The sequence below is a fragment of the Cupressus sempervirens genome, chromosome 4 (assembly GCF_028749045.1).
Source record: "Cupressus sempervirens isolate cs-2001-9-10 chromosome 4, ASM2874904v1, whole genome shotgun sequence".
In the NCBI taxonomy this organism is placed as follows: Eukaryota; Viridiplantae; Streptophyta; class Pinopsida; order Cupressales; family Cupressaceae; genus Cupressus; species Cupressus sempervirens.
Window position 1 is genome coordinate 580,265,855 of NC_143121.1, and position 14,652 is coordinate 580,280,506.

Sequence of the window (14,652 nt, forward strand, 5' to 3'; positions counted from 1 at the left end):
TATCAAAAGAAGCTTGCAACTTGGAACTTGCATGCCTATGAGACCAGTCACTAATAAAAAACCCCCAAATCTTTGGCAACATAAGGGAAATTTTTAGAAAAAGACTTTTCCAACACTACCACCAAAAGATGTGATAAATGTGGCAAAAAAGAAGGTAGATAAAGAGACTAGGAGTGAATTACAAAGGAAAAAGTTGTGTTTCACTTGTAGAGAACCATGGGTTCTAGGACATAGATGTTTGGGGAAAGGTCAAGTGCACTATATTGAAGTTGCTTTAGAATCTGATTTAGATGAGCATGAGAAATTTCATGACATAAGGAGGAGGAAGAAGAAGAGAAAGAAAAAGAAATCAGCAAGGATGGCACTTTAGTAGCATTCTTAGGAGTCCCAAGATACCATCCCTTTTGAATTCGAGGGGTACTAGTAGGGAAAAGGTTGACATTTCTTCTTGATAGTGGGGCAACTCACAATTTTATTGATGAGGGATTTGTCATGAAAAGAGGGCTTAAGCAGAAGATTTTGAGGGATTCAATGTTACTATAGCTGATGGATTCACTATGCCTTGCACACGGGTGGTGAAACAACTCAAGATGACCTTAGGATATTATGAGTTATGTGATGACTTCTATGTTGTTGGTATTGGGGAGATAGATCTTGTATTGGGTGTTCAATGGTTGCACTCTATTGGAGGCTATTACATGACCCATTAAACTATGGAGTTTAAATTTCATTCCAATGGGAAAGAAGTCTTATTGAGAGGCTTATTGAATGGAGCACCTAAGGCAATCTCTACAAAGAGGATGGAGAGGACTTTTCGAAGAGGACAAGTAGCATGGGTAGCAGGAGTCATAATCCATCCAACAAGCTCTCCAAAGAATCAAGGTAATTTCCATTTTGAAATTCAAAATATTCTTGATAAGCATAGTATAGTTTTCAATGACTTACCTCTAGGATTACCACCAGATAGAGGTTTTGAGCATGTTATAGAGTTAGAACAGGGTGCCAAACTAGTTATAACAACCCCATACCACCATCCAAGAGGTTATAAGGAATAAATTGAAAAAACTATTAAGGAACTCCTAGACATGGGATTCATAAGGCCTAGCTCTAGTCCATTTGCATCATCTGTGGTACTTGTTAAGAAAAGGATGGTACAATGAGAATGTGTATAGACTACAGGGCTCTAAACAAGAAGACCATAAAGAATAGGTATCCCATACCATGCATAGATGAACTCATTGATGAGTTACATAGTGCTGTATACTTTTCAAAAATTGACTTAAGATCAAGGTACCATCAAATCTGAATGAGGGTCTGAAGATGTGGAAAAGACTGCTTTCAGATGTCACTATGGGCACTTTGAATTTCTTGTTATGCCATTTGGCCTCACTAATGCACCTACAACATTCCAATCTTGTATGAATAAGGTATTCAGCCAACATCTTCAAAAATTTGTTTTGGTATTTTTTAATGATATTTTGATATACAGTAAAACATGGGAAGAGCATCTTAAGCACATAGGCACTGTTTTGGGAATCTTGGAGCAGCAATCCTTCTATGCTAAGCTATCTAAATGTGAGTTTGGTTTGATAGAGATCCTATATTTGGGACATATTATAAGTTCTAAAGGAGTACAAGTTGATCAACAAAAAATCTAAGCAATTTTGGATTGGCCTCCACCCACTAATCTTACACAGTTGAGAGGTTTCTTTGGGTTGTGTAGCTACTATAGGAGATTTTCCAAGGGATTTTCTCAGCTTGCTGCCCCCTTGACTGATTTGACAAAGAAAGGAGCTTTTGTTTGGATAGAAGAGGCACAAAAAACATTTGATAAGCTTAAGGAGGTAATGAGTTCATGCCCTATGCTTGCAATTCTAGATTTCTCTTTACCTTTTGTTGTTGAATGTGATGCTTATGGAGAAGGTATACGGGTTGTCCTAACTCAAAGGGGACATCCAATAGCATTTGAGAGTAGAAAACTAAATCAATTAGAGAAAGGTTACTCCATCTATCATAAGGAAATGTTGGCAATCATGCATGCACTTCCTAAGTTTAGACGATATTTGGTATGTGGGAGATTCATTGTAAAGACAGACCATAATAGCCTCAGGTTCTTCTTGAACCAAAGGGATTTGAATGATCATCAACAAAAATGGGTAAGAAAATTGCAAGCTTATGATTTTGATATTGTATACATGAAAGGAAAGAATAATGTGGTTGTTGATGCTCTCTCAAGAAAGCCCACTCTGTGTTCCTTAACATCTATCTCTGCTGATTGGAAAGTCTCCATAATTTTAGAGTATGCTAAAGATTCCTTTGCCACCAAGATTTTGGATAAGTTAATGGATGATAATAGGTACAAGGTTGTTGATGAATTGATTTATTACAAAAATGGGATCTTCTTAGTGCCTGGATAAAAAACTAAGGAGAGGATATTGAGGGCCTTCCATGACACACCTTTGGCTGGTCATCAGGGATACTTCAAGACATACAGGAAAATTCAAGAGTGGTTTTCATGGAAGGGTATGAAGGACGATGTCCTTAAACACATTAAGGAATGTATGGTATTCCAACAAAGTAAGAGTGAGCAAAATTTTCCTACAGCGTTGTTGCAGCCACTTCCTATTCTTGAACAAAAATGGGAAAGTATTTCCATGGACTTCATCACTGGGTTGCCCAAGGTTCAAGGTAAGGATTTCATATATGTGGTGGTAGATAGATTAACTAAGTATGCACATTTCTTTCCTATCACATCTAATTTCAAGGCATCACAACTGGCCAAATTGTTCTTCAAAAAAAAATTTAGATTACATGGCTTTCCTAGAAACATTGTCAGTGACCGGGACAGTAGATTCCTTAGCTCTTTTTGGAAGGAGCTCTTTCATTTGGCAGGAACTGAACTCACTCCTAGTACTAGCTGTCACCCTCAAACAGATGGACAAACAGAGATAATAAATGGATAGAGGGATATTTGAGGAACTATGTTTCAAATCAACAACATGCTTGGGTGAAATGGTTGCACCTAGGGGAGTATTGTTACAATACATCTTATCACATGCCTATTGGTATGCCTCATTTTCATGCTCTTTATGGTTATGATGCCCTTTCCTTTATTGATCTAGTACTTTCAGATAGAAGAGTACCTGTAGCAAGTGATTTCGTCAAGCAAAGCCAAGACATAATAAGGTCCCTCAAGGATAATCTACAACATGCACAGAACCAATAGAAGTTGTATGCTGATAAGAAAAGGACCAAAAGATCTTTTGAGTTGGGAGATTTGGTATTTGTCAGGTTGCAGCCATATAAGCAAAGCACCTTGAAGAAGAGTGGGGCAGAGAAACTCAAGCCAAGGTTCGATGGGCCTTATAAGATCACCAAGAAGGTAGGAGAGATAGCTTATGAATTGGAGCTCCCACCAAACAACAAAATACATAATGTTTTCCATGTATTTTTCTTGAAGAAAGTTCTAGGCCAGAAACCAATAGTATCTACAGAATTACCACCTCTTGATGATGAAAGAAAATTAGTTTTGATACCAGAAGAGATTTTAGATACAAGAGAGAAAAGATTGAGAAATAGGAGCATCATAGAGCATTTGGTCAAATAGAAAGGATTACCATTGGAGGATGCAACTTGGGAAGGAGAAAATATTCTTGATTATTCCAACCTTCATTGCTTGAGGACAAGCAATATTTGGGAGGGGAGGACTTTTCATGTCCCCTTTTCAAATAATTAAAATAATAACCTTTGCTAAAGCAAGCAGGCCCAAAAAGGTGAAATTTTGGAAAAAGGGGCTAATCTTTGGAAGAAAATGGACTAATAAATAAAAAATTATTATTAAAATATTTTTTATGAACCCCTCTTGGATTTGATTTAGGGTTATGCCCTCTTTTAAGGGATTTGGAGGCATTTTGGGCTCATTCCAGAACTTGTTTTTTGCTTATTGCTTTGTTGTTCTTTAAAGGCTGTCAAACCTGTGGAGAAGGAGACCCAAGGATGGGAGTTTTTAGGTTTCTAGGAAGGTTAAGGATGGAAGTCTAAATTCATTCCATGTGCAAGTTCATGCAGAGTTTGCCCTTGTGCTGAACAATGCAAATTTGTGGGTTTTCGGGTGTGTGTTTTGTAAGAGTTTGGTGTTTCCGGTTGAGTATTTCATATCAGTTTGGGTTGCTGCTATATTTAAGACATTTATATGTTAAAATAGAGCTGAATATATGTATTGGGTCATGGTTAAACTTCTATGATAGTTTATTAGTGTTTTGTGGTGTTTCTGGGCTATTTTGTGTTATTTTTTGGGAGCCCGATGAGCATTGTTTTTGTCCTCTGTTTGGGAGTTGTTGTGTAAATGTTATATAGATCTAGAAATGTCATTTTTTAGGCTTTTATGCGACTAAATTTTTTTGTAAAAATCTCCACTTTCAGCTTTATTAATAATATGTGAAGCTTTGAAGTTTTTGGCACTATTTTGGGCATACCTGATTTGGGGTTTATTGAGAAATTGGTGGATCTTTGAAATATTGGTTGTTTGATTTTAAAGATCTTATTAGAGGCTTGAAATATCATATAAAATCAGAGAAAGGGACATTTCACATCCATGATGGGTAGGTGGAACACTTTCTCTATGTTGTCTAGATAGATGTCTAGGACAATCTCTCTAGTAACACTCTTGACAACTTTCTCATTTGAGACGTAATGTTGTGCTAGAGTCACGATCAACTCTAATGACTATATAAATATTGGATGTGATGTGGAATTGTCTAACCCAATCTGAATAAGTGAAGAGATCATCTCTAATCTCTTGTGGGGCTTGTTGTAAAGTACCAAGAATCTGTTCCATTCAATGTGTCCAATCTTTATATCTCTTATTTTTTAATTCAAAACTATAAATTTGAAATTATTGGGTGGTCATTGAAACTTTTATGGGCTTCGATAAGATCTTAACTATTGTGGAAGATAGGGAAGCCATCATAACTTGCCTAGAAGGAAAAAATATGGTTAATGACTCTAAAAAAAAGGGAGATATTAGACTGACTAATCAAAAACTAATAAAAAAAGGAAATTGTGCACGCTACACATCTACACAATACATGCAAGATTGATAAGAAAAAAGGCTAGGTAGGGAGACCTACATACCCTGCGCAATTGCACACTTGTGCAACTGTGCATGGTGGAGTTCATGCACTCATGGCTTCATTAAGGGTTTTTCATTGTGTAGGTAGTCAATATCATGCACCTACAGATGGTGCCCATGTGCACATGGTAATTGTCTTGGTGCTCTCCCTAGAGAGGATGCAAACATTGCAGAGGTTCATATTTGAGTAAGTCTGTAGTTGGAGGTTTCAAGGATGCAAATGGGTGGAGTAATGAGGTTTGTGGGAATTTATAGGTGAGGGGATCTCTTTAGAGTGTAGTGGGGAGTTGTGGACCTATGCAAGGTGCACAAGTATGCACCTCTATATTGTGTTAGAGAAAGGGACATGGGGGAGATGTGCAACTTGTGCATATACATAAGTGTGCAAGGTGTATAATTTTTTCTTAGTGCATTTTAAACTTCTCCTTTAATTTCCAACCTATGATGACTCTTTCTTCTCCTAACTTGGGTCACATTAGTCACACTCCCTAAGATTCCCTAGAGGATACCTTGTTCTAAGGAGCAGATTCCCATGACATGAAAAAGAAAAAGGTGGGTTCCCATTTTGGAATTTGAAAATGGGGCTTGTGTTGTGAAAGTGCAATAGGTGAGTAGGGGTTATAGGGTACCTTATGACCCCTTTTGACCTATTCAATCAAATTATGTGTGTTTATAGGGCCTGGGAACCCTAACAACATAAATAACTATATTGAAGAGGCATGATAAGAGGATAGAGAAAGAGTATGAGTTGCTAAGATCAATTCTATTTTCTATTATTTTGAAAAAATATAATACAAAGGTTAGTTGGAGAGTGAGTTTAGCTATCTTTCCTCTAAAGTTGTTAGGGTGGTGGGTCATTTTGCCTTTGACAAATCCTAACAAGGTTCACATAACTCCTAATAGGTTTGGAATATCCTAACATGGAATCAAAGTATCCTAATAGTGACTAATATGTACATAATGTATTTCATTAGCTCCTAAAAGAATCCATCCTCTTACAAGGAACTTATATATTAGTACATCATTTTGTGGGTACCATTCCCACCGGGGTTTCCCCTTTGATCAAGGGTTTCTCTAACTAACATATCTAGTGTTATTGTGTATATGTATCTTCTTATGGTTGTTGTTTACATTGATCACATGTTTGAAGTTTAATAAGTTTAATAAGTTGTATTGATCTAAAAACTGATTCACCCCCTCTCCTCCACTAAGTTAGCTTGGTGGACTTTACTTTCAAACAATTGGTATCAGAGCCTCAAGTCCTTGAAGGAAAAGCTTAAAAACTTAAGGAGATTAATGCCAGGTCACGTTAAAAAAGAATGTCCTAAGTTTAGTGGAGTTAATTATGACAGATGGAAAGAGAAGACAAAGACACATATTCTATGCATGGGTCCAAGATATTGTTGATCACAAAGAATGGAAAGACCATAGTTGAAGAAAGAAAACTTGAAGAGTGTATTGAAGATGAAAGAAGTTTGTTCATGTGTAACATGCTTTCCAAAGAAACACTTTTGTCAACTCTTCCTAAAAATGAGTATAGTCAGGTAAAATCTTTAGGGTTATCTAGTAAGATTTGGAAATCTTTAGAATCTACTTTTGAAGGTGATAAACATGTTAAAAGGGTTAGATTACAAAACTAGATAAGTCTTTCACAAGAAGCTAAAATGATGGAAGATGAATCTATAAAAAGCTATATTGACAAAATATCATAAATTATTGCATGAATCAAGGCTTGTGAAGGAATTGAAGAAGAAGATGAGATCATATGGAAAATATTGAAAACTCTAACTCCACCATTCAAGCAAACAATGGAAATGATTGAGCAAGTGATACCTTTTAATGAGAAGTTCTCTAGAAAGACTCTTCATGGAAGATTGGAAGTAGTTGAAATAAGTTTAAAACAAGCTAGAGATTTTCCTAGAGTGGAGATTGTCTTTAGTGCACTAAGTGTTTTTCCTACTCTATCATGGAGTGCAAGCACCTATAGTGATTATGCCAGCAGTAGTAGATCAAGATTTGAAGAAGACACAAAGATTGAAGAAGGAATTGCCTTTCTTGTGAGAAGAGAACCAAATGGTAAGAAAATCTTTAAATGTTGGACTTGTAATTAATTTGGTCATTGTGCTTCTAAATATCCTAAAAGAGTAAAGAAGTACATAAAACGTTTCAAGTCTAGAAAGCCTAGAGAATTTTAGCATGCAAATGATGATGATGACGAATCAAATAAAATAGTTCTAAGTGAGTGATTATGATTTAGGATTTGTTTCTATAAAAGAAGAAAATTCTTAAAAAGAAGTTAGAGTAGAAAAATCCCCAGTGTTACAAATTTAGAAGAAATCTAATTAGATTATAGATAGTGGTTGTTTACATCATATGGCTAGTGATATGAATAAATTTGTTGAGTTCAATAATTGTGATGGAAGAATTATTAGAATTGATAGTGATGTGGTCTGTCATATTAAGGGAATATGATCTATTACTCTTGATGGTAAAACTAACATAGATGAAGTTTATTTTGTTGATGGACTAAAATATAATCTTTTGAGTGTTGGATAGTTAGTTAACAAGGGATATCAATCCCACTTCATAGAGAAGACATGTATGGTCAAGGATAAGAATGGTAAGATGATTAGCACTTACACAAATCCAGAGGTAGTGTTTTTTAGCTAAATCCTACAAAGATGAAATATTTGGTTGCTAAAGTTGATAACAGTTAGTTATGGCATAAAAGGTATTTCCATATAAATTTTGATAATATTGTCAAAGCAAGCAATACATTTTTTGTTAGGGATTTTCCCAAAATGTTGAAGCCTACTAAAAATGTGTGCAAGAAATGTGTTATGGCTAAATAGAAGAAAAGCTCTTTTCCTAGCAAGAAGTTTACTATGACAACAAAGTTGGAGATTCTTCACACATATCTAAGTGGTCTTATAAAGACACGATGATTCTATGATGAAAGATATTTTATGATTCTTTTTGATTATTTTACTATGATGATGAGGGTAGTATTCCTCAAAGAAAAGCTTGAAGCATTTGAGAAGTTTAAGGTGTTTAAAAATAGAGTTGAAAATGAGTTTGGATTAGAGATTTAGTGTTTAAGATCTGATAGAGGTGGATAATTTGTCTTGAATGAGTTTAACAACTTTTATGAAGTAAATGGTATTAAAAGATAGCTTTTAGTTCCTAAAACACTTGAGCATAATGGTATAGCTAAGAAAAGAAACAAGTCCTTGATAGAAGAGACAAGAGCTATGACGTATCAAAGACATTCTAGAGAGAAGCAGTTAATACGATGAATACAGCATAGATCATAAAAGGTACACACAAGAATCCTTATGAATTATGGTTTGGACATGCACCATTAGTGAAATATTTTATAATTTTGGGAAGTAAGTGTTATATTAAGAGATGTGATGACATTAGTGAGTTTCATTCAAGAAGTGATGAAGGTATGTTTCTTGATTATTCATTGAAAAACAAAGATTATAGATATTTTAATCAGAGGACAAAGACTATTTTTGAGAGTGAACATGTTAAAGTGGATGAGAAGTTTAGAGTTCAAGAAAGAATACTTGACTAAAATTATGATGAAGAAGCTAATCTTAAGATTAATCAAGGAAATATTGAATTGTTTTATGAAACTAACAATGACTTGCAAAATGACATCCAAGTTGTGGAACAAAGAGAGGAACTAAGATATGAACCTAGAGAAGAAGTAAAAGTTAATAAAGTGACAACAAATAAGAATTTGGCAAAGAATCATATTGTTGATCATATTATTGGAATAAAAGACAAAAGAGTTATGACTAAAAACATAGTAAATGAAGGGTTATTTTTTATTTCTCAAGTTGAACCTAAAATTATTGATGAATCATGAAAGGATGATCATTGGATTCAAGCGATGAAGGAAAAACTATATTAGATTGTGAAGAATGTGACATGGGAGTTAGTTCCTAGACCTGAGGACAAAAATGATATAGGAACTAAATAGGTTTTCAGAAATAAAATGAATGAACAAGGTAAGGTTGTAAGAGACAAAGGCAGATTGGTATGTAAAGGATATTCATAGAAAGAAGGTATAGATTATGAAGAGACATTTTTACCTTTTTTCTAGAATTGAAGCAATAAGAGTGTTTTTGGCATATGCAACTAACAAAATATTCAAAGTGTATCAGATGGATATGACGTCAACATTTTTGAATGGAGAACTTGAAGAAGTGTACATTGAGCAACATGAAGGACTTCCTTTGATAGAAGGAGGAGATATGGTATGTAAGCTAAAGAAAGTACTATATAGATTAAATTAAGCACATAGAACCTGGTATGTGAGGTTGCGCAAGTATTATAGATGAAATGAAGAAGGAACTTGATATGACCATGATTGGTGATTTTTTTTGGGATAGTAGATTGTGCAAAATAGTGGATGTATTTTCATTTATTAAACTAAATATTTGAAAGACTTATTAAAGAGATTTGGCTTAGAAAGTTGTAATATTGTTGGTACACCTATGGTAATTGGTCATAAGTTATCAAGAGAAGATGAGACACCTACTATTGAGCAGATGAAGTACAAATCCATGATTGGAGGGTTGCAATACTTGAATCATACAAGACTAGACATAGCAAATATAGTTGGCATTTTTGCAAGATTTCAAGTTGATCCTTAGGAAGAGCACTATGCAACAATAAAGAGGATTTTTAGATATTTTAAGGGTACACCTAATTTTGGATTGTGTTATGAAAAATAAAATAATTTTACTTTATGTGCATATACTGATGTGGATTTAGTAGGAAATATGTATGGTAGAAAGAGTAAAAGTGGTAGGCCATGATTCTTAGGAAGAAGATTGGTTTCTTGGCTGAGAAAGAAACAATATTGTATCTCATAGAGTACAACATAAGAAAATTATGTAGAAACAACAAATAATTGCAATATCATGTGGATGAAATAGATGTTGAAGGATATTGGGATACAGTTTTCAAAACCTATTATCATACATTGTGATAACACAAATATAGTGAGTATGTCTAAGAATCTCATGTTACATTCTAAGATGAAGCACATATCTCTTAAGTATCATGTTTTGAGAGAGAAGGTTGTAGAGACAAAGATCATACTAGAATATGTTAGTACAAAGTACCAGATTGTAGATATATTTACAAAGCCTTTACCTAAGGATAGGTTGGGTGGATATTTTGCAACCGATAGTTTTGGGTAAAATCTAGTCACAAAATAGGTAGACCAGCCATAATGTATGAAACCAAGTCTCTCCTATATTAAAGGGAAGGCTCCCCCTTCTCAATGCTCCTTGGATCAACTCAAGGTAAGCAATAAGTTGAGATATTTTATAAGGGGTGTCACCAATATTCTTTTCTCTTAACTTTTAGGAAAGAACCCACTTACCTGTGAAGTAAGTAATGGGAAAGATAAAATCTCTAATTACACTTCTATCTTGTATTATAGTCAAAGCTTCTAATTTTCTTTATCAGAATTTCTTCTAGTCAAAACTTTGAATCCAATTGCTTCTTTTATTCACTTTTCTCCCAAATTTATACTACACAATCAAAGTTATACTTGCACAAGTTTGGCATAGATTTCTTGCATACAAAAAAGATGATTTTTACAATAAGGGGGCACTCCTTATATAGAAAAAGAAGTTGAAAAAAATATGGAGGAAAAAGTGGGAGCAATTAAACCAACTTTGACCCATTCTAACTAATAAGAGAAATTATTTGATTACATGTTATTACAGATTAAAGTTGTATTACATGTAATTACAAATTCTCATGTAATGCATCCTTTCCAACTACAAACATGAAAGAAGAAGAATAAGAAAGATGGAAAAGAATTAAAATGATCCTAGGGTTTATTTTTAAGCACCTTGTACTTGGTGATGCAATCCCAGATGATAATATGATTGGGAGTTCCTATATTGTGTGCCACTGCATTCACCTTGATAATCATGGTGTTATGTCTTTTGATAGCCTTTAACTCTCCTTGATCTCAGTTGTCATGAATTCTCCTTTGTAGATTGACACATTCTAGAGTCTCTGACACTTTGAAATCCTTCTCGATGGTGCCCATATGTAAACTTAGAATTTTTTTTTGACAAGCATCTACAAATTATTATTTTTTGAAACAAAGTGCTTGGCATATTCCTACATGAACTTAGGTTCTTGGAAAATAATTGGGAAAATTAAGATCAAATTAATTACTAGTTCTTGAGAATCAAAACATGCCTTCTTGATGGGATATCTCTATTTTTTTGGTGAACAAGTTTTGACATATCTTGAATAGTGTGCTGCAACATGAAGATGATAACATCTTCCAATGAAATTGAATCCTTGAGAACTTTAGGATTTGAGTAACAATGACAAATACATGAGGGGTGGGTATTTGAAGTATGGATTAGACACTTATGGAACACATATGATGGATGGATATAAACCAAAAAGGATATGTATTTGGATAGAAAGGGCCAAAGTCAAACTTGGAAAGATGGATTGCATGTGGGAAATGATGGGCTTTCTTTGAAGAATGAAAAAGTCTAAGAACATGGGAATGCATGCAAATGACATTTTTTGACTCTTAAAGAGTAACTTTTAGTCAAATATAGGTTCTCAAGATGTGATTACATGTAAAGGAATTTACATGTAATCATGACATGCAACTGTGTTCAGAGAATGAGATGTTTGTATGTAGGAATGATGAATGATACTATATGTAAGTGAAGATGATGGATGGAAATACATGTAATTGCATGTGGAGAGCGAGATGCAAAGTGCTATTACATGTGATGATGGACGTGGAATGAGATGTACTTGCATGAGATGAGGTAAAGTGAAATGCTCAAGCTCTTGGGAAATAACTTGCAACCTCTTCAAAATGAAGAGAAATAAGAAAGAAAAGAAAAAAGAAGAGAAAAAAAGAAAAAAAAAAGCATGTACCTTCAGTTTGATACTCAAACATGTCAAGAGACAAGTGGATTTATAATGCAATTTCAAATTTGGAGTTTGGGAAAAATCCAAAAGTGTGAGAATAAGAGTGAACATCATATTTAAAGAGAAAATATACTTTTCATGGCATCTCTATCAACAAGTGTAATACATCAAACTAAAATATGTGATAGAATAGCAAGATAAGTATGAATTAATGAATAAAATTGAAAATGTCCACTAACTTGATCTTAATGATCCAAAAATGAAGGAGGAGGAAGCTCGATCTTTGAAAAAATCCAAAACAAACTTTGATTTCTTCGAACTTTCAATGAGGAATAATTAATGAGCTACAAAAGAGGCATTTATCATGCCTAATCCCAAAAATGCGATCAACAACCTCTAATGCATGCAACGTTTTTGGAAAAATGCATGTGTAGAACCTATTTTGATAAAAATGTGGCTTCACAATGGCACTACATGCAACATTTTTGCTTTAGAAAGAAACAACATATCTTCCAATAATTATATAATGCCTCCAAACTTGAAAATGACCCTCCATTAATAGATAATACAAGCTAGAAATGCCCAAATCTGGGCATTTTTCACTAAAACATGCCCTTGACATGTTGTGGAATGGAGAGATCTGGTGTTTACATGCAAAAACATGGATTTGGAGAGCATGTACACTAGTCATTTTTGGCCTTGGAAGCAAAAACGGATTCTCAACAAGCAAAAACATGTAAAGAATGCCCAAACACACTCTTTGAATGCATTAACATGTTTTAAAAATATGCATCTTGGTCAAAAAGTAGGTTTTCAAGATGAAAATGCACTTTTTGAAACATGTCTAAGTGTTGGTCTTGGTTGAACACACACTCTTAGAGTGCATATGCATGTTTTAAAAATGGGTCTTATGCTTGGCTCATTCTTGGGAGGTCATTGCATATTTTGAATCAAAGGTGTTTGCATGATTTTAGTTCAAAAGCTCACTCTCTAGATGCATTTGAATATTTTAAAATATGCAAATGGTACTTAAAGGTTAAATTACACAACTTAAGTGACTTAAATAAGCACATGTTCATTTAATTTTTGAAGAAATGTTACTAATTAAGCCATAAATAATATTTACACTATATGTTTTTATCATATATCATGCAAATATAATTTAAAAAGTAATATTTAGTTTTAAATGAAAACTAAAAAATTAAATTAAACTATATAGTTTATACAGTCACTTAAGTGAAAAGTCAAAAGGATGAAGTAACTTAAAAATATAACAGAAGTGAATTTATGTTATATTTTTCAAAGAGTGAATGTCAACCTAAAAATATAACATGATATTTTAATTTGTTTAGTTGCGCCTAAAAGGTCCACTTTTTGGGCACTAAAATGGTTATATATTTTGACTGCCAACTCCAATTGAGCTCTAAGCTAGACCAAATTGAAGGGAAAACAAAAATTAATTATTTGAGCAAAACAAAAAGACCAAAAACTAATAAAAACACACTCAAAACTGAGAAAAAAGGATGTTAAAGGCTTCAAAAATCAAGCATAGGCTTGACAAACAACAAAACTAAAAAGACTTGATGAAAGTCTTCACTAAAAGAGTCTATTACATGATTTGGAGTTGATTGATTGATCAATACTAGCTAGTTAAATAATGAACTAAACTTGGTGCAATGTGAAACTAATTTTAAAATGTCCTATATTCTTACCTACATTTTGTGGTGATAAAATGTAGGACAATATGATACATTTGATTATTTGTAAGGTATGCTTGGGGTTATGCCCCTCTCTACTTTTGAGTAGATGATGCAAAGATTGCATCAGTCCCATGGTACATAACACTATTTTTTATCTCGACAATGTCTATGCTTCCTTTATGGGGGTGTATATGTAGTTGAGATGAGTCATGAAGAATTTTTGGTAATTGGTATTGAACAATGTCTTTGGACACTTGAGCTAATTGAAGATACTGAGCAACATATTGACATAGTGATGCCTTTGTCATTGATTTCAATGTGGGGGGTTGGGGGGGGAGAGTGCATGATAAACATCTCCTAAGAATAAGGGAGAGAATGCATGAGAATGATGAGTATATAGAATGGGGGTGAGATATGTCAATAAGGGAACTATATTAATGAGGGAGAAGCAACACTGATGAGGATTTGTTCCTAAGAGGTCCATATTTGATTGATGAAGAGGATTTGAAAAGATGAGAGAAACAATAGCATTAGAGGTGTATTTGGTATTCTTGGAACTTAAATGTTTTTCATCTATGTTTCCATCAATGCCAAAGGGGGAGATTGTTAGCTCATGAATGTTGATGATATTCCTACGGGGTAGTATCTTAGGATTGCTAGAGCACTGGAGAAATTGATAACATGATTATGTGTTGCATTCATAACTATGTTTGTCATTGATGTCAACATATTGAGAAGATTGGTAGAGTAACAAATGGTATTTAAGACTGTATGGTTTGAGGATTGAAGATGAGATCAAGCACAATTGGGAACATGTTCTACAAAGTGTCTCAACAATGCGACTAAGAGTGCATGTAGAAAGTCAAAGACTGCGATTTA